The sequence below is a fragment of the Mesoplodon mirus genome (assembly GCF_964341445.2).
Source record: "Mesoplodon mirus genome assembly, chromosome: 5".
Classification (NCBI taxonomy): Eukaryota; Metazoa; Chordata; class Mammalia; order Artiodactyla; family Ziphiidae; genus Mesoplodon; species Mesoplodon mirus.
Genome location: NC_138980.1, coordinates 38,532,704 through 38,554,169, shown reverse-complemented (window position 1 = coordinate 38,554,169; position 21,466 = coordinate 38,532,704). Strand labels below are relative to the sequence as shown.

At 49.1% G+C, this 21,466-nt stretch overlaps 1 protein-coding gene across 2 annotated transcripts in view; it reads right to left on the bottom strand.

Annotated features, from left to right (window-relative positions):
* Positions 1 to 21,034, bottom strand: part of CERS4 (ceramide synthase 4) — a 40,540-nt gene extending 19,506 nt beyond the window's left edge. The window contains exon 1 of one of the 2 annotated variants that reach the window (XM_082620248.1): positions 20,771 to 21,034. The gene's annotated coding sequence lies outside the window, so the exon portion shown is untranslated. The remainder of the gene's footprint in view (positions 1 to 20,770) is intronic. The other variant, XM_082620247.1, reaches the window with a different exon arrangement.
* Positions 21,035 to 21,466: the final 432 nt, after the last annotated feature.

Genomic DNA, 21,466 nt, shown 5'->3' with positions numbered 1-21,466 from the left:
CTCACACGATTGAATTTTGCTTTCTTAACATCTATACCACCCCCCAACCCTGTCCCGGGCAGACTAAGGGGTCTGGGTGAGCCAGGCCATGTCCCCCAGAATCTGCAGCCCACTGGCCACCCCTCCTCACCACAGCCTGCACCGCCACCCCTTGGTGATGCAGCCCCCATACCGCCCCCCAATAAAGCAACCAACAGTGGGGCCATGAGGGTTGCTTTGCAGCTGCCTGGGGGCTGACAGTGGGGTCCCCAATCTCCTGGAATCTGCTCCCTCCCTCCTATAACTCCTGCACTATCCCACACCTAGGTGCTAGGATTCCCAAGAGCATCCGCCAGCAGTCCAGGCCTTTACATAGGTGGTGCCTTTTTCCGGAAGTGCCCACACCCCCTTCACTGGGCCAGTTAAGACCTGGGTCAGATTCAATTCCCTCCTTAAGAGGCCCTTTCTACCCTTCCCACCCTAAGGAAGCAGAGCCCCCTCCCTAGCCCTGCCCCCACCCCACCCTAGGTCTTTCTTCAAAGCTTCTGTTCAGCCCTGGCTGGCCCCAGGGAGCTTAGAGAACTGAGTCTCTCCCACTACCAGACAGGGAGGGTCAGACCAGGAAGAGATCTCTGGGGTCCCCAGCATCACCTAGTTTGGGTGTGTGTTGGGGATTCGGTCAGGGAGGTCTCAAGAAGGACTGAGGGAAGAGAGGGAAGCAGGTCTCTGGAAGTTTGGGGAGGGAAATGAGCAGGCCCAGCCCCAGAGGCAAGCCGGGGCGAAGCAGCAGGATCTGATAGGTTACCTGCACGGGGACTGGGAGGGATAAAGCATACAGATGGGAGTGTAAGGGGAGCTTGGGCTATTACAGTTGAAAACAAAAACAAAAACAACACGACTTTATTGAACGACATGCAAAAACCATGCATGTCTAAAGTGTGTGATTCAATGCATTTGACATATGTATCTACTGGTGGAAATCATCACCTCAGTCAAGATAATGAACATATATATCCATCACTCCCCCATATTTCCTTATGTCCCTCTGGAGGTCCTCCCTCTCTCCCTTCCAGTGAGAACTGGAAGCAACCTGGATGTCCAATGCTGGGGAACAGAAACCTCAGGATTCCATACTATGAAATATTACATAAGCGTTCAAAAGAAGGAGAAGATACAATACAGATAAATCTGGAGGACATGATGCTCAGTGAAATAAACCAGTCTCAAAAAGACAGATACTGTCTGATTCCACTTATAGGGGGTCCCTAGAGGAGTCAAATTTATAGAGACAGGAAGTAGAATGATGGGTGCCAGAGGCTGGGGGAGGGGGTGGGGAGTTAAGTGTTTAATGGGGACAGAGTTTCTGTTTGGGGAATATGAAAAAGTTGTGGAGAATGGTTACACCACAATGTGACTATACTTAACAATACTGAACTGTGCACTTAAAAATGGTCCAGATGATAAACTTTTTGTTATATGTGTTTTACCACAATTAAAAATTTTTTTCAATTAAGAAAATATCAAATTGGGACGAGGGGAGGAGGAAAAGCTCTATGCTCACGGACTTGGGAGGATCACTGAGTGGAAAAAAATGAAAGCAAAATGCAGACAGATACTAATGAAAAACCACCAAAAGAGTTCTGTCTTTGGTAATAGCGGAGTTAGCTGCATCAGACCGGCCTTCTCAGATAACAATGATAAACTCTGGACTACATACTAAAAAACTACCTGAAAGCTCTGGTGTTGCCATGTCCTATATGGTATCCATTAGCCACATGTGGCCATTTAAATTTGAATTAATTAAAATTAAATACAATTTAAAATTCTGTTCTTCAGTTGTATCAGCAACATTTCTACACTCAATAGTCACATGTGGCTTGTGGCTACCATATTGGGCACATACTGGTGTCGATATGGAACATTTCCATCACTGCAGAAAATTCTACTGGGCAGTACTGCTCTAGAGAGTGACCAAAGATAGGTTGAAGTTGGAGGGGAGTCTATACCTGCAATAAGGGAACAGCACGGGACGAGTTTCCCATTTTTCACTGTTATTTACCAGAAATAGAAACTAGATTGAAAAATGAGAAGACAGAGCCCAAAGAGACCACAACAGTTCAACAATGGAGTAGAACATGCAGGAAAGGAAAAAGCCAAAAAAAAAAAAAAGAGTCCAAATTCTATCCAAAAATGCTGTGCAAGTCTCTTGCTGACCCTTAAACCATGTGCAAGGCAGACTCCAACCAACCCGGCTAAAGCTAAAAGAAAAGATAACACCTGCCTCTCCCTACAGGAAAACAGACTTTGGAACTTGAGTCCACACAGTTTAATTGCCTATGAAAAAAAAAAAAAAGAATCAATGTTCTTCAGAGGACCACAACAGAATCCAGAGTGCCTACAATTTATCTTTCACAACGTCCAGCATACAATCCAATCCAAAATTACTTGACATGTGAAGAAACAGGAAAACATGACCCACACTCAAGAAAGAAGGAGATTAATGGGGACTGACCTTGAGGTGACCCAGATGTTGGAATGAGCAGATAAGGACTTTGAAGCAGCTATTATAAATATACTCAAGGATGTGAAGAAAAAGTACCTCCTAATGAATGAACAAATAAGAAACCTCAGAGAACAGACGCCCTCCGGCGACCTACACGCAGAGGCGGGGCCAAATCCAAAGCTGAGACCCAGGAGCTGTGAGAACAAAGAGAAAGGGAAACCTCTCCCAGCAGCCTCAGAAGCAGCGGATTAAAGCTCCACAATCAACTTGATGTACCCTGCATCTGTGGAATACATGAATGGACAACAAATCATCCCAAATTGAGGAGCCAGGAGTCAGTGCTCTGCCTCTGAGGTGGGAGAGCCAACTTCAGGACACTGGTCCACAAGAGACCTCCCAGCTCCACATAATATCAAACGGCAGAAATCTTCCAGAGATCTCCATCTCAACACCAGCACCCAGCTTCACTCAACGACCAGCAAGCTACAGTGCTGGACACCCTGTGCCAAACAACTAGCAAGACAGGAACACAACGCCACCATTAGCAGAGAGGTGGCCTAAAATCATAAAAAGTCCGCAGACACCCCAAAACACACCACCAGACATGGACCTGCCCACCAGAAAGACAAGACCCAGCCTCATCCACCAGAACACAGGCACTAGTCCCCTCCACCAGGAAGCCTACACAACCCACTAAACCAACCTTAGCCACTGGGGACAGACACCAAAAACAACGGGAACTACGAACCTGCAGCCTGCAAAAAGGAGACCCCAAACACAGTAACATAAGCAAAATGAGAAGACAGAAAAACACACAGCAGGAGAAGGAGCAAGAGAAAAACCCACCAGACCTAACAAATGAAGAGGTAATAGGCAGTCTACCTGAAAAAGAATTCAGAATAATGATAGTAAAGATGATCCAAGATTCTATTTCCAAGATCCAAAATCTTGGAAATAGAATAGACAAAATGCAAGAAACAATTAACAAGGACCTAGAAGAACTAAAGATGAATCAAGCATCGATTAAAAACACAATAAATGAAATAAAAAATACTCTAGATGGGATCAATAGCAGAATAACTGAGGCAGAAGAACGGATAAGTGAGGTGGAAGATAAAATAGTGGAAATAACTGCTGCAGAACAAAATAAAGAAAAAAGAATGAAAAGAACAGAGGACAGTCTCAGAGACCTCTGGGACAACATTAAACGCACCAACATTCAAATTATAGGGGTTCCAGAAGAAGAAGAGAAAAAGAAAGGGACTGAGAAAATATTTGAAGAGATTATAGTTGAAAACTTCCCTAATATGGGAAAGGAAATAGTTAATCAAGTCCAGGAGGCACAGAGAGTCCCATACAGAATAAATCCAAGGAGAAATACACCAAGACACATATTAATCAAACTGTCAAAAATTAAACACAAAGAAATCATATGAAAAGCAGCAAGGCAAAAACAACAAATAACACACAAGGGAATCCCCATCAGGATAACAGCTGATCTCTCAGCAGAAACTCTACAAGCCAGAAGGGAGTGGCAGGACATAATTAAAGTGATGAAGGAGAAAAACCTGCAACCAAGATTACTCTACCCAGCAAGGATCTCATTCAGATTTGATGGAGAAATTAAAACGTTTACAGACAAGCAAAAGCTGAGAGAGTTCAGCACCACCAAACCAGCTTTACAACAAATGCTAAAGGAACGTCTCTAGGCAAGAAACACAACAGAAGGAAAAGACCTACAATAACGAACTCAAAACAATTAAGAAAATGGGAATAGGAACATACATATCAATAATTACCTTAAATGTAAATGGACTAAATGCTCCCACCAAAAGACACAGATTGGCTGAATGGATACAAAAACAAGACCCATATATATATGCTGTCTACAAGAGACCCACTTCAGACCTAGAGACACATACAGACTGAAAGTAAGGGGATGGAAAAAGATATTCCATGCAAATGGAAACCAAAAGAAAGCTGGAGTAGCAATTCTCATATCAGACAAAATAGACTTTAAAATAAAGACTATTACAAGAGACAAAGAAGGACACTACATAATGATCAAGGGATTGATCCAAGAAGAAGGTATAACAATTGTAAATATTTATGCACCAAACATAGGAGCACCTCAATACATAAGGCAAATACTAACAGCCATAAAAGGAGAAATCGACAGTAACACAATCATAGTAGGGGACTTTAACACCCCACTTTCACCAATGGACAGATCATCCAAAATGAAAATAAATAAGGAAACACAAGCTTTAAATGATACATTAAACAAGATGGACTTAATTGATATTTATAGGACATTCCATCCAAAAACAACAAAATACACATTTTTCTCAAGTGCTCATGGAACATTCTCCAGGATAGATCATATCTTGGGTCACAAATCAAGCCTTGGTAAATTTAAGAAAATTGAAATTGTATCAAGTATCTTTTCCGACCACAATGTTATGAGACTAGATATCAATTACAGGAAAAGAGCTGTAAAAAATACAAACACATGGAGGCTAAACAATACACTACTTAATAACGAAGTGATCACTGAAGAAATCAAAGAGGAAATTAAAAAATACCTAGAAACAAATGACAATGGAGACACGACGACCCAAAACCTATGGGATGCAGCAAAAGCAGTTCTAAGAGGGAAGTTTATAGCAATACAATCCCACCTTAAGAAACAGGAAACATCTCGAATAAACAACCTAACCTTGCACCTAAAGCAATTAGAGAAAGAAGAACAAAAACATCCCAAAGTTAGCAGAAGGAAAGAAATCATAAAAATCAGATCAGAAATAAATGAAAAAGAAATGAAGGAAACGATAGCAAAGATCAATAAAACTAAAAGCTGGTTCTTTGAGAAGATAAACAAAATTGATAAACCATTAGCCAGACTCATCAAGAAAAAAAGGGAGAAGACTCAAATCAGTAGAATTAGAAATGAAAAAGGAGAAGTAACAACTGACACTGCAGAAATACAAAAGATCATGAGAGATTACTACAAGCAACTCTATGCCAATAAAATGGACAACCTGGAAGAAATGGACAAATTCTTAGAAATGCACAACCTGCCAAGACTGAATCAGGAAGAAATAGAAAATATAAACAGACAAATCACAAGCACTGAAATTGAAACTGTGATAAAAAATCTTCCAACAAACAAAAGCCCAGGACCAGATGGCTTCACAGGCAAATTCTATCAAGCATTTAGAGAAGAGCTAACACCTATCCTTCTCAAACTCTTCCAAAATATAGCAGAAGGAGGTACAGTCCCAAACTCATTCTACGAGGCCACCATCACCTTGATACCAAAACCAGACAAGGATGTCACAAAGAAAGAAAACTACAGGCCAATATCACTGATGAACATAGATGCAAAAATCCTCAACAAAATACTAGCAAACAGAATCCAACAACACATTAAAAGGATCATACACCATGATCAAGTGGGGTTTATTCCAGGAATGCAAGGATTCTTCAATATACGCAAATCAATCAACGTGATACACCATATTAACAAATTGAAGGAGAAAAACCATATGATCATCTCAATAGATGCAGAGAAAGCTTTCGACAAAATTCAACACCCATTTATGATAAAAACCCTGCAGAAAGTAGGCATAGAGGGAACTTTCCTCAACATAATAAAGGCCATGTATGACAAACCCACAGCCAGCATCGTCCTCAATGGTGAAAAACTGAAACCATTTCCACTAAGATCAGGAACAAGACAAGGTTGCCCACTCTCACCACTCTTATTCAACCTAGTTTTGGAAGTTTTAGCCACAGCAATCAGAGAAGAAAAGGAAATAAAAGGAATCCACATCGGAAAAGAAGAAGTAAAGCTGTCACTGTTTGCAGATGACATGATACTATACATAGAGAATCCTAAAGATGCTACCAGAAAACTACTAGAGCTAATCAATGAATTTGGTAAAGTTGCAGGATACAAAATTAATGCACAGAAATCTCTGGCATTCCTATATACTAATGATGAAAAATCTGAAAGTGAAATCAAGGAAACACTCCCATTTACCATTGCAACAAAAAGAATAATATATCTAGGAATAAACCTACCTAAGGAAACAAAAGACCTGTATGCAGAAAATTATAAGACACTGATGAAAGAAATTAAAGATGATACAAATAGATGGAGAGACGTACCATGTTCTTGGATTGGAAGAATCAACATTGTGAAAATGACTCTACTACCCAAAGCAATCTACAGATTCAATGCAATCCCTATCAAACTACCACTGGCATTTTTCACAGAACTAGAACAAAAAATTTCACAATTTGTATGGAAACACAAAAGACCCCGAATAGCCAAAGCAATCTTGAGAATGAAAAATGGAGCTGGAGGAATCAGGCTCCCTGACTTCAGACTATACTACAAAGCTACAGTAATCAAGACAGTATGGTACTGGCACAAAAACAGAAAGATAGATCAATGGAACAGGATAGAAAGCCCAGAGATAAACCCACAGACATATGGTCACCTTACCTTTGATAAAGGAGGCAGGAATGTACAGTGGAGAAAGGACAGTCTCTTCAATAAGTGGTGCTGGGAAAACTGGACAGGGACATGTAGAAGTATGAGATTAGATCACTCCCTAACACCATACACAAAAATAAGCTCAAAATGGATTAAAGACCTAAATGTAAGGCCAGACACTATCAAACTCTTAGAGGAAAACATAGGCAGAACACTCTATGACATAAATCACAGCAAGATCCTTTTTGACCCACCTCCTAGAGAAATGGAAATAAAGACAAAAATAAACACATGGGACCTAATGAAACTTCAAAGCTTTTGCACAGCAAAGGAAACCGTAAACAAGACCAAAAGACAACCCTCAGAATGGGAGAAAATATTTGCAAATGAAGCAACTGACAAAGGATTAATCTCCAAAATTTATAAGCAGCTCATGCAGCTCAATAACAAAAAAACAAACAACCCAATCCAAAAATGGGCAGAAGACCTAAATAGACATTTCTCCACAGAAGATATACAGACTGCCAACAAACACATGAAAGGATGCTCAACATCTTTACTCATTAGAGAAATGCAAATCAAAACTACAATGAGATATCATCTCACACCAGTCAGAATGGCCATCATCAAAAAATCTAGAAACAATAAATGCTGGAGAGGGTGTGGAAAAAAGGGAACACTCTTGCACTGCTGGTGGGAATGTGAATTGGTACAGCCACTATGGAGAACGGTATGGAGGTTCCTTAAAAAACTACAAATAGAACTACCATGTGACCCAGCAATCCCACTACTGGGCATATACCCTGAGAAAACCATAATTCAAAAAGAGACATGTACCAAAATGTTCATAGCAGCCCTATTTACAATAGCCCGGAGATGGAAACAACCTAAGTGTCCATCATCGGATGAATGGGTAAAGAAGATGTGGCACATATATACAATGGAATATTACTCAGCCATAAAAAGAAACGAAATTGAGCTATTTGTAATGAGGTGGATGGACCTAGAGCCTGTCATACAGAGTGAAGTAAGTCAGAAAGAGAAAGACAAATACTGTATGCTGACACATATATATGGAATTTAAGAAAAAAAATGTCATGAAGAACATAGGGGTAAGACAGGAATAAAGACACAGACCTACTAGAGAATGGACTTGAGGATATGGGGAGGGGGAAGGGTAAGCTGTGACAAAGTGAGAGAGAGGCATGGACACATATACACTACCAAACGTAAGGTAGATAGCTAGCGGGAGGCAGCCGCATAGCACAGGGAGATCAGCTCGGTGCTTTGTGACCGCCTGGAGGGGTGGGATAGGGAGGGTGGGAGGGAGGCGCAAAAGGGAGGGGATATGGGAACATATGTATATGTATAACTGATTAAATTTGTTATAAAGAAAAAAAAAAGAAAAAAAAAAAAGAAACCTCAGCAGGGAAGCAGAAATTATAAAAATGCACCAAATAGGGATTCTAAAACTGAAAAATACAGTATTTGAAGTAAAAAATTCACTGTGGACTCAGCCATGAAAAAGAATGAAATTTTGCCATTTGCAACAACATGGATGGACTTGGAGGGTATTATGCTTAGTGAAGTAAGTCAGACAAAGACAAATGCTGTATGATATCACTTATATGTGAAATCTAAAAAACAAAATAAGCTAGTGAATATAACACAAAAGAAACAAACTCACAGATACAGAGAACAAACTAGTGGTTACCTGTGGGAAGAGGGAAGGGGAGAGGGGCAAGACAGGGGTAGGGGATTAATAGGTACAAACTACTATATATAAAATAAATAAGCTACAAGGATGTATTGTACAACACAGGGAACATAGCCAATATTTTATAATAAGAATAAATGGAGGGCCTCCCTGGTGGCGCGGTGGTTGAGAGTCCGCCTGCCGATGCAGGGGATACGGGTTCGTGCCCCGGTCCAGGAGGATCCCATATGCCGCGGAGCGGCTGGGCCCGTGAGCCATGGCCGCTGAGCCTGCGCGTCTGGAGCCTGTGCTCCGCAACGGGAGAGGCCACAGCAGTGAGAGGCCCGCGTACCGCAAAAAAAAAAAAAGAATAAATGGAGTATAACCTTTAAAAATTGTGAATCACTATGTTGTACACCTTAAATGTACAATATTGTACATCAACTATACCTTAAAAAATAAATAAATAAAATGCAATACACATGGTGCAAGGGAAAAAAAAGAAGAAAGCGTTATTTATCCAGAGAAAAAGCAAAAAAAAATTTTTCCCACTGTGGGGTTGATAGCTGATTGGGGATTGTAGAAGACAGAGCTAACTAGTTTGGAGAGAGATAATAGAAAATAACGAACAGAAGAAGAGAGAAGAAAAAAATAAAGATTAAATAAAAATGTGTATCTGGAAATGGACAGTGGTGGCTGCACAAGGTTGTGAACGTACTTAATGCTACTGAGTCATGCAGTTAAAAATGGTAAATGTTGGGCTTCCCTGGTGGCGCAGTGGTTGAGAGTCCGCCTGCCGATGCAGGGGACATGGGTTCATGCCCCGATCCCGGAAGATCCCACATGCCGCGGAGCGGCTGGGCCCGCGAGCCATGGCCGCGCAGCCTGTGTGTCCGGAGCCTGTGCTCCGCAGCGGGAGAGGCCACAGCAGTGAGAGGCCCGCGTACAGCAAAAAAAAAAAAAAAAATGGTAAATGTTTAGGCTATGTGTATTTTATCACAATTTAAAAAAATGTACAGAGTCTCAGTGACCTTGGGACAATATCAAAAGATCCAACAAGTAATTGGTGTGCTCTGAGGATATGGTCCACACTCAGTAGAGTTATTCTATCAGGAGGGTGAGGGAGGGCAGTGCTGGTGAGCTTGTTTTGTGATGCTCTGATTTTTACAAGAAGTATGTTTCAGGGTGACGAATTTTTTAAAAAACTGTAAAATACACGTAACAAAAATTTACCATCCTAACCTTTTTTAAGTGTACAGTTCCGTGGCATTAGGTATAGTCATTGTTGGGCAACCAACCCCACCATCCATCTCCAGAACTCTCTTCATCTTGCAAAACTGAAACTCTGACCCCATTAAACACTAACCCCGCTTCCCCCTCTCCCAGCCCCTAGCTCCCATCATCCTACTTTCTGTCTCTACAGACTTGACTCTAGGGACCTCCTATGAGTGGAATCAAACAGTATTTCCCTTCTGTGTCTGGTTTACCTCACCGAGCATCATATCCTCATGGCTCATCCATGGTGTAGCAGGTGTCAGAATCTCCTTCCTTTTTAAGGCTGAACAACATTCCAGTGTGTGGATATATTAAGGGTGACTTTTTTTTTTTTTTTTGCGTTGGGTCTTTGTTGCTGCGCTCGGGCTTTCTCTAGTTGTGGCAAGCAGGGCCTACTCTTCGTTGCGGTGCGTGGGCTTCTCATTGCGGTGGCTTCTCTTGTTGCAGAGTATGGGCTCTAGGCGCGCGGGCTTCAGTGGTTGTGGCACACGGGCTCAGTGGTTGTGGCTCGCGGGCTCTCGAACGTAGGCTCAGTAGTTGTGCCGCACGGGCTTAGCTGCTCCGCGGCATGTGTGATCTTCCCGGACCAGGGCTCGAACCCGTGTCCCCTGCATTGGCAGGAGGATTCTTAACCACTGTGCCACCAGGGAAGCCCAAGGGTGACTTTTTAAATAGAAAACTATATTTGTACAAGAAAAAAGAAAAGGTTTCCAATGAAGGGGTGGTTGATGAGAGGAAATAAGGGTTCAGAGGGGGCACTTCTGGCTGGCAAGCAGCCCCCCATTCCCGGCTCACCATTTATGAAACTAATTCCCAGTCAAGGTCAGCCCCCAAGATGCTGCTGCTACCCACCTTCCAGGATGGAGGGAACTGTGGGCTGCAGGCTGTACTCTGATGGCATCCCACCTCTGCCCAAACTGGTCTAACACCTGCCCTACTTCTCCCACCAGCTGGCTGCTGGGCCCCTCTGTTGCCCCTAGATGACAGCATTCATGGAGGTGGTTTCAGGTAGAATGAAGTAGGAGCAAAAGCCAAACTGCTTCCTGGGACAGCAGGCCTTGTTCACACCCATAGCAGCGATTGCTCAACACACCGGTGTTGGTGCCAGCCCAGGTATTGCCAAAGACGCTAGCTCCAGGAAGGCCCCATGCCAACTGCCCCAAGCGCCCACCTCCCTGCACTCCAAGGGAGATGCAGTTACTGCCCCCATGGCACGGATGAACTGACTTATCATCCCAGGGTCACACAGTTGGTAAATGGCCAGGCTGCACGTGAACTTAGCTCAATACCACCCAGCGTTCTAGATGGACACAGGCTCAAGGAACCTAAGTCCAGCAGCGGCAGCCTACGCATTCTTGGAAAACAGGACCTGCTGCCTTTATGACTGTGCTTCTCCCCATCTCTGCTTCACTACTTTGGACTTTGCCTGGGTCACCGGTGACCGCCCCCTGGCCCAGGCCAATCCCAGTGGTCAATTCTCTGTCCATGGATTCCTGACCTCCTAGTAGTATATCTGCCCCCCTGTCTGTCTCTCCTAACAACCGTGGCATCCTGCCTAACCTAATTCAAGTTGTGTTTCTTCTCCTTTGGCCCTAAATGATGCCAGTCCTGCACCCTCGCATACCAGCTTTTCTCCCTGGGAAATCTCACCCACCCGGAAGCCACAATCAGTGTGCCTGTGCTTTGGTTTTCCAGATTCCTGCAGTTGCCAGGTTTCTCCCCCATGCCAAACCGGCTAACCCAACACTGCCTAGCTATGCTTCGCCCAGATATATCACACTCAAGTTATCCTCCACCCTGAGCATGCTTCTTGGCTAAGATTCCACCATGCACCCAGTCTTTGGGGACAGGAATCTGGAGTCATCCCAATCCCACCTAACCACCCCCATCACCCTGGATACTCAGCTACTCACCAGGTCCCACAATTGCATCCATCTCCCCCATAACAATCAAGCGAGTCCCTTCTCTGCTCAATTCCCACTGACGAGGCCCCGTCTCTCATCTCAATCACTGTGGCCACCTCTGCCCTGGTCTCTCTGCCTCCGGGTTTTGCCCAGGCTGCCTCCCTCCATCCACATCTCCTTCTCCGAAAGAGAAAGCCAGCGTTAGAGAGGGCGTGGAGAAAAGGGAACCCTCCTACACTGTTGGTGGGAATGTGAATTGGTGCAGCCACAATGGAGAACAGGTAGGGAGGTTCCTCAAAAAACTAAAAATAGAGTTGCCATATGATCCAGCAATCCCACTCCTGGGCATATATCTGGACAAAACTATAATTCAAAAAGATGGGCTTCCCTGGTGGCGCAGTGGTTGGGAGTCCACCTGCTGATGCAGGGGATGCAGGTTCGTGCCCTGGGTTCTTCCCGGGTCCGGGAAGATCCCATATGCTGCAGAGCGGCTGGGCCCGTGAGCGGTGGCCGCTGAGCCTGCGCATCCGGAGCTTGTGCTCCGCGGCGGGAGAGGCCACAACGGTCAGGGGCCCGCATACTGCAAAAAAAAAAAAAAAAAAAAAAGATACATGCACCCCTATGTTCATAGCAGCACTATTCACAAGAGCCAAGACATGGAAGCAACCTAAGTGTCCATCGACAGATGAATGGATAAAGAAGATGCCTTGCATATATACAATGGAATATTACTCAGCCATAAAAAAGAATGAAACATTGCCATTTGCAGCAACATGGATGGCCCTTAGGTTATCACACTAAGTGAAGTAAGTCAAAGACAAATATTTTATATCACTTATGTGTGGAATCTAAAAAAAATGATACAGATGAACTTATTTACAAAACAGAAACAGACACACACATAGAAAACAAATTTAGTTACCAAAGGGGGAAGAGGTGGGGGGAGGTATAAATTAGGAGTTTGAACTTAGCAGATACAAACTACTATATATAAACAACAAAGACCTACTGTATAGCACAGGAAACTATATTCAATATCTTGCAATAAACTATAATGGAAAAAAAAAAAGAGAAAGAGAAAGCCAGCTTCTCAGCATCATGTGCAGACAGTGGCCATAAAGCAAACACGAGGAAAATAAGATGACATTCGGTCCTGGCTGGTACTGAACTCTGGAGAGCCTACCAGCCCAGGTCTGAGCCCTCCTTGTTCAAGGGAAAGTTGACAAGTGCCTGTCACCTGAGCCTTAAAGACACAGGGGCAGTAATAGGACCCTTGGGCCTCGATGTCCCCAAAAGGGGGTGATTCTCCTGTGAACAACCCCGGCACGTGGGCTGTCCTTGGGATTTCAGATTAGCAAAGTTCTGCCCCAAGAAGTCCCTAGTGGCTGGCGTCTGGGAGGTGATGGGGGCTGGGAAGCATGGCTGGGTAGGGGTGTCTTCAGGGGGTGGGGCTAGAGCATGTTGGGGTGGGCAGCCTGATCTGGGAACTGGCTTGGGCAGGAATTTGGGGACACACAGCCCAGGGGTGGGACAGGACCAGAAGATCTTCTTTTTGGGCAAATTCTGCATGGGGGACTCGGAGAAGGCATCATTTGAGAAGGAAGAGGGGTGAAGATGGATGGGGAGAGGGCGTGGCCTCAAGAGTCGGGAGCCCCAGTACCCCCTGACTTGACATGCAGCTGAACAGGGGCCTGCAGACCTGTCAGGGTCCCAGAGGACAGAGGCTAACTGTGAACTTCAGAGTAAGCCAGGCTGGGAGGATCTGCTCCTGGGGGGTGGCCTCAGGCTAGCAGCGCCTTCACTGAAGGAGTTATCACCCCAGTGCCTGCCTGCCCACCTAGGTAGGGCGGGGAGCCAAGCAGGGCATGTGTGAGATGGCTCATCAGGGGTGGCGCAGGGAAGGGTCCCCAGGGGGAGTCTGTCCGTGGGCCCTTTAAGAACCAGGGGTGTAAAAAAAAAAAAGAACCGGGGGTTTGTGTAACTGGGGACTAAGCACTTCCTCTTTCCCATCCATCCCTCTCTCAGCAACCCCACAGAGGCTCACTCTACAAGCCTGTCCCTCCCCCACCCTGGAGAGGGGGCCCGCATTGGGGGGCACCCCTCCCTCTGCGCCTGGCACTCATCACCAAGGTCTTTGTGATCTGGCCCTGCCCACGCCCCCTCTACCCTGCTGACCTCCTGCAGCTACCAGACTCCCCGGTTCTCAGCCTAGTGTCCATGGCCTGATTCCCAGGGTCTGTTCATATCTCAGAAACATCGCTGTAATGCAGTACCCAGATGCCTAATTTTTTTTTTTTTTGGCCATGCTGCTCAGCTTGCAGGATTGAAGTTCCCCGACCAGGGATCGAACCCAGGCCCTCAGGAGTGAAAGTGTGGAGTCCCAACCACCGGACCGGCAGGGAACTCCCAATGCAATAGCTTTTGTCTAGGCTATTTCCTCCACCTGGATCACTATTCACCTTCCCCTAACCTTTCAAGTAAGCAGCTTGCCTGTCACTGCTTCCAGGAAGTCTTCCAGGACTGCCAGGCTGGGTCGGAGAGCCTGTGGTCCCTCTGTTTGGCCCAGGTTATTCTGCATTGTAACTGCCCAGGGATGTGTCTGTCTCCCCAGTGGAGAGAGGGATCTGGAGGGGAGGCAATCAACAAATTCCACTTCCTGTGGGTGTCCACCACCAGCTCCAACTCAGGCCTCAAGCTCAAAAATTACCTCCTCAGAGGAGCCAAGTTAAATCAGCATGGGCAAGGCAATGGAGAATGTCTAGGCAAAATACAAACAAATGCTGGTAACATTTACAAAGGGGAGTGATCAGAGAATATTTCAGTAATCAGAGAGAGACAGCTAGCCTCTGTTTCTCTGTAAAGAACTACTCTGAATGAAAGCCATGGCTGCAGTGATGGTTTCTCAATATTCTGTGACCAGTCTCTAGGTAATATATGAGCAAGGCTTGTATGCAAATGCCTCATGCCCTTTTTATTTTTTAAATAAATTTATTTATTTTATTTATTTGTTTTTGGCTGCATTGGGTCTTCGTTGCTGCGCGCAGGCTTTCTCTAGCTGCAGCGAACGAGTGCTGCTCTTTGTTGTGGTGCGCGGGCTTCTCATTGTGGTGGCTTCTCTTGTTGCGGAGCACAGGCTCTAGGCGTGTGGGCTTCAGTAGTCGTGGCTCACAGGCTCTGTAGTTGTGGCTCGTGGGCTCTAGAGTGCAGGCTCAGTAGCTGTGGCGCATGGGCTTAGTTGCTCCGCGGCATGTGGGATCTTCCCGGACCAGGGCTCGAACCCATGTCCCCTGCACTGGTCACCACTGTGCCACCAGGGAAGCCGTCTCGTGTCCTTTTTAGACTTCCCAAGGTCCGAAGGCATGACTTTTCAGCGAATTCCAAAATTTCAGTTGGTTCATCTCAGAGTCCTGGCTGAATGCTGTCATAGGTTGAAACAGGTTGAAACAGGCAAGCACCTGCAGCCTATTTGGCTAGCAGAAGTCACCACAAGCATCTGCCTAATTTTATCAACTCAAGCACCGAGACTTTCATGCTGTACCCCTGGAAAAGATCCTGAAAATCCTTAACCCTCAGAGTCAACTTCACCGAAGCTAGGACCCACAACTCAGGTTTGCTCCCTGGGCTCTTCATACAGGCTCTGAGGTCAAATAAAGGCATCCTATTCCATAAACTGCAACATGTGTCTGGAGTCACATGAATTTGGTTGTGTAAAAAAGGTGACCGTTTCAGAATTCAGAGTCACTACTTTGCCAGTGAGAAGAACAAAGTTAGAGGAAGCAGACACCTCAGGACAGCCTGACACCTCCTCCAAGAACTGCCTTAAAATCTGCGGCCCAGGGACTTGCCTGGTGGCGCAGTGGTTAAGAATCTGCCTGCCCCTGCAGTGGACATGGGTTCGAGCCCTGGTCCGGGAAGATCCCACAGGCCGCGGAGCAACTAAGCCCGCGAGCCACAACTACTGAGCCCACGTGCCACAGCTACTGAAGCCCGTGTGCTTAGAGCCCGTGCTCCACAACAAGAGAAGCCACCGCAAGGAGAAACCCACGCACGGCAACAAAGAGTAGGCCCCACTCGCCGCAACTAGAGAAAGCCTGCGCGCAGCAACGAAGACCCAAGTAACCAAAAATAAATAATTTATTTTAAAAAAAAAGAGATGAGGGAGGAGGCCGTGGGGATAGAGCATTCTAACAAGCGGGAACAGCCTGTGCAAAGGCCTTGAGGCAGGACCAAGCCTAGTTGATTCAAGGCATAGAAGACGAGGCCCCTGGGGCTGGAACTGAGCGGGGAGTGAAGAGAGGTGAGGGCAGGGAGGCGACAACCTTATATTTAGACCTGCCGTAGCCAACAGCTCAGACGGAGAAATGACACCCAGAGGCTGACATTTCCAGAGCTTGTCCTGCTTGCTCTCCCCTCCTGTCACTGCCCTTGTCCGCTGCCATCTCCCGATAGGTTAGCCTTGATCCAGCTGTGGCCCCATCACTCCTGCCAGGATCACGGTCAAAGCTGAGCCAAGAGGACTTCCCTGGCGGTCCAGTGGTTAAGACTCCGCCCTCCCAAAGCAGGGGGCACGGGTTTGATCCCTGGTTGGGGAACTAAGATCCCGCATGCTGTGGGCAGCGCAGCCTAAGAAGAAAAAAAGTGCTGAGCCAGGGCCAAAGGGAGGTGCCCTTAGGTGCACCCATCCCCAATTTGGAGGGGGTTGGGGAATGGTCCTGGCCACAGTGTCTGGGCTCAACAGAACCACTGATCTAGGTGCCGACACCCAAGTGTCCGAATCCCCTCTGTGAAGCCTTTGAAACTGGAGGGGTTTGGTGCATACCTGGATGAGTTGGGGGGTGGGGGTGGGAAGGTTGAGCAGGCCCAGGTGACCAGGTCCTTGTCCACGGGGGTGGGGGGTGGGATGGGGAGGGATGCTGAGTCTTTTCTCCTACACCTGGAAAGGGAGTGACAGCAGGCTGGTGGAGGGGCCATCCTCAAAACACACCTGTTCTGGTTTTTGCTGCTCATCTTTGAGGCCCAGCCAGGCCCCTGCCTACCATCTCCGGTCACCTCCCTGAGAACATCCTGCCCCAACACCCAGCTCTGGGCTCTGCACCTCCTCCACCTCCCTGGCCCCCTTCTCTGTCTCCATCAGCACCCTCTCCCTGGCTACTTCCTTCCATTCCCTCCAGCCCCCCCAGGGAGCCTCCCAGGTCAGCTGAGCCCCCCACCACGTGCAGGGGGAAGGGGAGAAGCTTTGCCCACCAGGAAAGGGCTGGCCTTCTCTTCCTTCCTCCTGCCAGCCTCCTCCGCCTTCAGGGTGCACTGACCACACCACACAGGCGACAACACACCAAAGCAACACCCCTGCAAACCGCGCAGCAGGGGGGCCCAACAACCTTGCACCCCTCAAGCAAAGGCCCGACCAGGGTCTGCAATTGTTGGATTGAGGGGCCCTGAGGACCCTCAGTCTCTTCATCCGCCCCTCTCCCCACTCTCCCCCTGGCTCACTCTGCTCCAGCCACAGTGGCCTCTCGGCTATACCTACAACATGCCAGGCCGGGTCGTGCCTCAGGACATTTGCACATGCTAGTCCCTCTGCCTGAAATGCTCTTTCTCCAGATGTCCAGCTGGCTGGCTCCTTCTCATCCTTCAGGTTTCTTCCCTCTCCCGGCTGCCCCCCTCCCAGAACGTCGGCTCCATCCATGAGGTGGGGGGGGTGGGCAGCAGGGAAGCTTCATTTTGTTCACTGCTAGTCCCCAGTGCCTCCCAGCATAGGTGCTTCAGAAGTACGTGCTGAATGAATCAATGACAGGGTGGGGGGGAGCTGGGGTCAAGCACAGGGTAGTGGGGGGGATCTTCAGGGGCTCGCTGGCAGGGGCCTGACCCCTCCTTGGATACAGTCATGGGGCCCTGAAGCAAAATATGGTTTGGGGAGCCTAGGAGGAAGCGGGGAGAGAGATGAGATACTGCTGGTTCAGTGTGGAGAACTGGTGTGACAGGATCATGTTAACAAAGGTACAAAGGCCAGACAGACGGAGAAAGGCCTCCTCTATGTCAATCTGGTCAGAGCCAGGCTGGGTCTGAGGGGCCGATTCAAGGATAGCAAAAAGAAGCCCAGTCTGAATGGCTTGGGCATTGGGGAAGGAACGGCAACCAAATAAGGGAGTAAGACCCCTGCCATGGGGAGAAATCATTCAAGCAGGGGATTCAGAGACATGGCTGAGACTGACCTCATCTTCCACTTTGAAGCCCTTGCTCCCTCGGCTTCTGGTTTGCCACCCACTCCTGGTTTCTTTCCTTCCACCCTCTCTCCAATCCATCCCACCAGGGTGGGGATGTCTCCCAAGCTCTAGGCTCCCCCCCACACCTGGTCTCCACCTGGGTGTCTAGTGGCATCACAATTTCCAGATGCTGGGAAATAGACTGCTGACTTGCACCTGAACCTGCTGCCCCATCAGTGGCTACTCCATCCCCACCCCATCCTCAACTTCAAGTCTATCCAGGATCCACCCACTTCTCTCATCCACACCTCCACCTGGTCCAGCCTCATCAGGGTCTGGACCAGTGCAGTCACTCCCATGCTGATTTCCTGGCTCCTGCCTGCAGCCCCTCCCATGTACGCTGTGGTGCTTCCCCTCCACATCTTTGTTCACTGGTCTCTCTGCCCGTGAACTCTTAAAAATCCTTAGTAACCTGGCAGATGGTCACCTCCTACGAGAAAGCTTCCCCCACCCTTCCAGAGGCTGAATCAGGTCACTTCTCTGGGCTCCCCCTGCTTCCACCCGGGCATCCCCTCTGCTTTCCCAGGTGCTTATTACCAGCCGGATACCTCTCAGGTAATGATTGCTGTTATTCCCATGTTATAGGTAAAGAAATTGAACCAGGAGGTGAAGTCACTAGCCTGAGAGCACTACATTCAAACTAGCAGGACAAGGTCAGAGGCCGCTTCCAGACAGCCGGAAAGGGAAAGCCTGTGGTACCCAGATAAGAGAGGAGTGTGCCCCCTGGTGCCTGCCTTCCTGTGGGCATCCCAGGGGTGGTGGGAGGAGTGAGCCCTAGCCAGCTCCCCGCGGCCGACTACACTCATCCCAGCGGCTCCTGTGCCCAGTGACCACTTCACACCAGGCGCTGGGCCAACTGAACACTTTACACGCCTAACTCATTCAGTCTGCAGACTGTGGGTTCTGGAGGTGGACGCCCTTATACCTTCCTCCCATTTCTCAGAGCAGGAAATAGAGGCTCACCGGGCCCAGAACTCCCGGCCCAGAACTCCCACCGGTGCTGCAGCCCTCCTCCATCCCCTGAGGCAGAGGCGTAAGGCTGCCCCTGGGATTGGCCAAGCCCTTTCCTATTTCATAGCCGAGACTTCCATTGATCAGAACAACACTTCCAGATACAGGTACTATTGACCCATTTTATCGATGGGCAAACTGAAGTCCAGAAAACTTTCTCTGGGGCCCCAAGGCCAATTCAACGACCAAGGCTCCCAGCTGGGAGTAGGTGAGCTGGGAGGGCAGGCAAGGAAGGTCCCAACTGCCTCCTCCCTGCAGCCTGGCTGGGCCTACAGGGACCCAGCTGCGCTGAGTGAGGCTCCGGGCACTCCCACCACTGTCAAGTTTATTCACAGCAGCTCCTTCTGGAAGGGGGCTGAGTTGAGGCTAGGGACTTGGGGTGGGGTGGGGGGACTTCAAAGACAAACCTACCCTCCAGAATTTCTTTTTCAGGTGGCCCCAAACAACAGATCCAGGTTGCCCCCTTGCACTCAGTCACCTTGGACTTAGGCCTGGGTTCAGAGTCAGGTCCTCAGGCACCTTCCCCCTCAGGTGGGATCTCACAGGTTTTGGAAATCGGACTCAGTCACAACAGCTTCACAACCTCAGATCTGTTTCTCCCTCAGTTTTCCTATCCTTCCACACTCCCAGCTGCCGGTGCCAGAAATCTCTTCCGTGCACTTTCCTTCCTGCCCCACTTCTGAGCAGGCAGGGAATGCAGGCAATGTTCTTCTGACAAAAAGAACCCAAATTCACCCACTTTCCATCCCCCCCTTCCTGTCGGGTCCAAACCAGCGGCCTCCTCCAGGGTCTCCTCCGGTCTCTTTTGGCCACAGCAGCTGCTGGCTCTTCTTAAGACACAAGTGGACCCGGTCACTCACTTTGTTCTAAGCCTACGTGGTCACCACAGACTTGAGAACGGAATCCACATCCGCCTCGTTATCTTCGTGGCCCGGGGGCCAACCTCTTCTCACCTCGGATCCCCAGCTCACTGCACTTCAGCCACGCTGGCCTCTTTTCCGCTCAGCAAACACACCAGTCTGGGCCCTGCCTCAGAATCTTTTGCTGTTTTCTGGGCCTAAAAACTCCTCTCTGGCTGGTCCCCTCAGGCCCGGATGACACCTTCTCCGAGAATGCCTCCCCGACCCTAACCCATCTCCCAGATGTGTTGTCTTCCCCGCACTTAGCATGGCTGGAATGATCTGTGTCTGTTTCCGCGGGTCCCAGCCGTCCACGCGGCCGGGCTGCGGGCTCCGAGGCCAGGGCCCCGGCTGCATCCCCAGACCTGGCACGTCGGTGGCACCCCTTAGGTATGGATTCTCTGGTGACGGACCGACACCCCCCGTCGCGGTCCTCGCGTTCACGCATCCGGATTCCCCCGCGTCACCGTGCTAGGCTCGTCCCCACTCCGGCCCGACCGTTACGCAGCCGCGTCCTCGGGCGCTCGCGGCGCCCGGGCCCTCGGGGGAGCTGGGCTCTATTGGGGAGGCGGCCTGGGACCAGATGGGAAGCCCCGAGAGGCCGGCCCGGGCGAGTTGATGGGGGACTGCATGCGTCTGGGGGCCGCCGCGGGCGCCATGGCCTTGGAGGCGGGGCCGGAGCTCTCCGCGAGAGCGGCGTTCCGGTCCGCGTTCGGGGCGCGGGGGGTTCGCTTACCTGGGGGCTCAGGCGGCCGGGCGCACCGGGGGCCGGCGGCGGGGCGGGAGAGAGCGCGCCTGGCGCAGATGCAGAGGAGAAGGACACGCGTATTGCCCGCACCACGCAACCGGACTCTGCTCCGGGCACCGCCTCGGCCGGGGGCGAGGAAGCAGGCTTTAGGGGAGCGCGGGGCGGGATCGGGGGCGGGGCCTGGAGGGCGGGGCCTGGGCGGGGACCGGTTGAGCCCAGCGGGGCGCGGGGTCCTAGCGGAGCTCGGCCCCTTCCGTGCGACTAGGCCGCTTCCTGGACCCCCTCCCTGCACCACAGGCCCCGCCTCCAGCCCCGCCTCCCCCCTCCCCCGAGGCGCGCCTTGGAGGAATCCAGCCGCAGGTTTCTTGTCTGTGCTTTATCTCTTGCCTTTGAACCTAGCACCATCCGCTGAGCGCTCAGTCAGCCCCGGTTTCTCTTCCGTTCACTGCAAGTCCTCCCCAGCCCCCTCCCGGGTCCCCTCTTCTGGCGCGGCTCTGATCCAACCGCGCATCTGCCAACACACCACGGACGCCCTGATCCGCCCGAGCGCACCGCTGGGCGTTGTGGCGGAGGCCTGGACTCCGCCCCAGGCCTCAGAGGCCACCCCCGGTGCCCCAAGTCTGGGGACCTGTCCCAGCTTTCAGGTCAAGCTGGTCCAATTCGTGGTTCATGGGTCCAACCTCA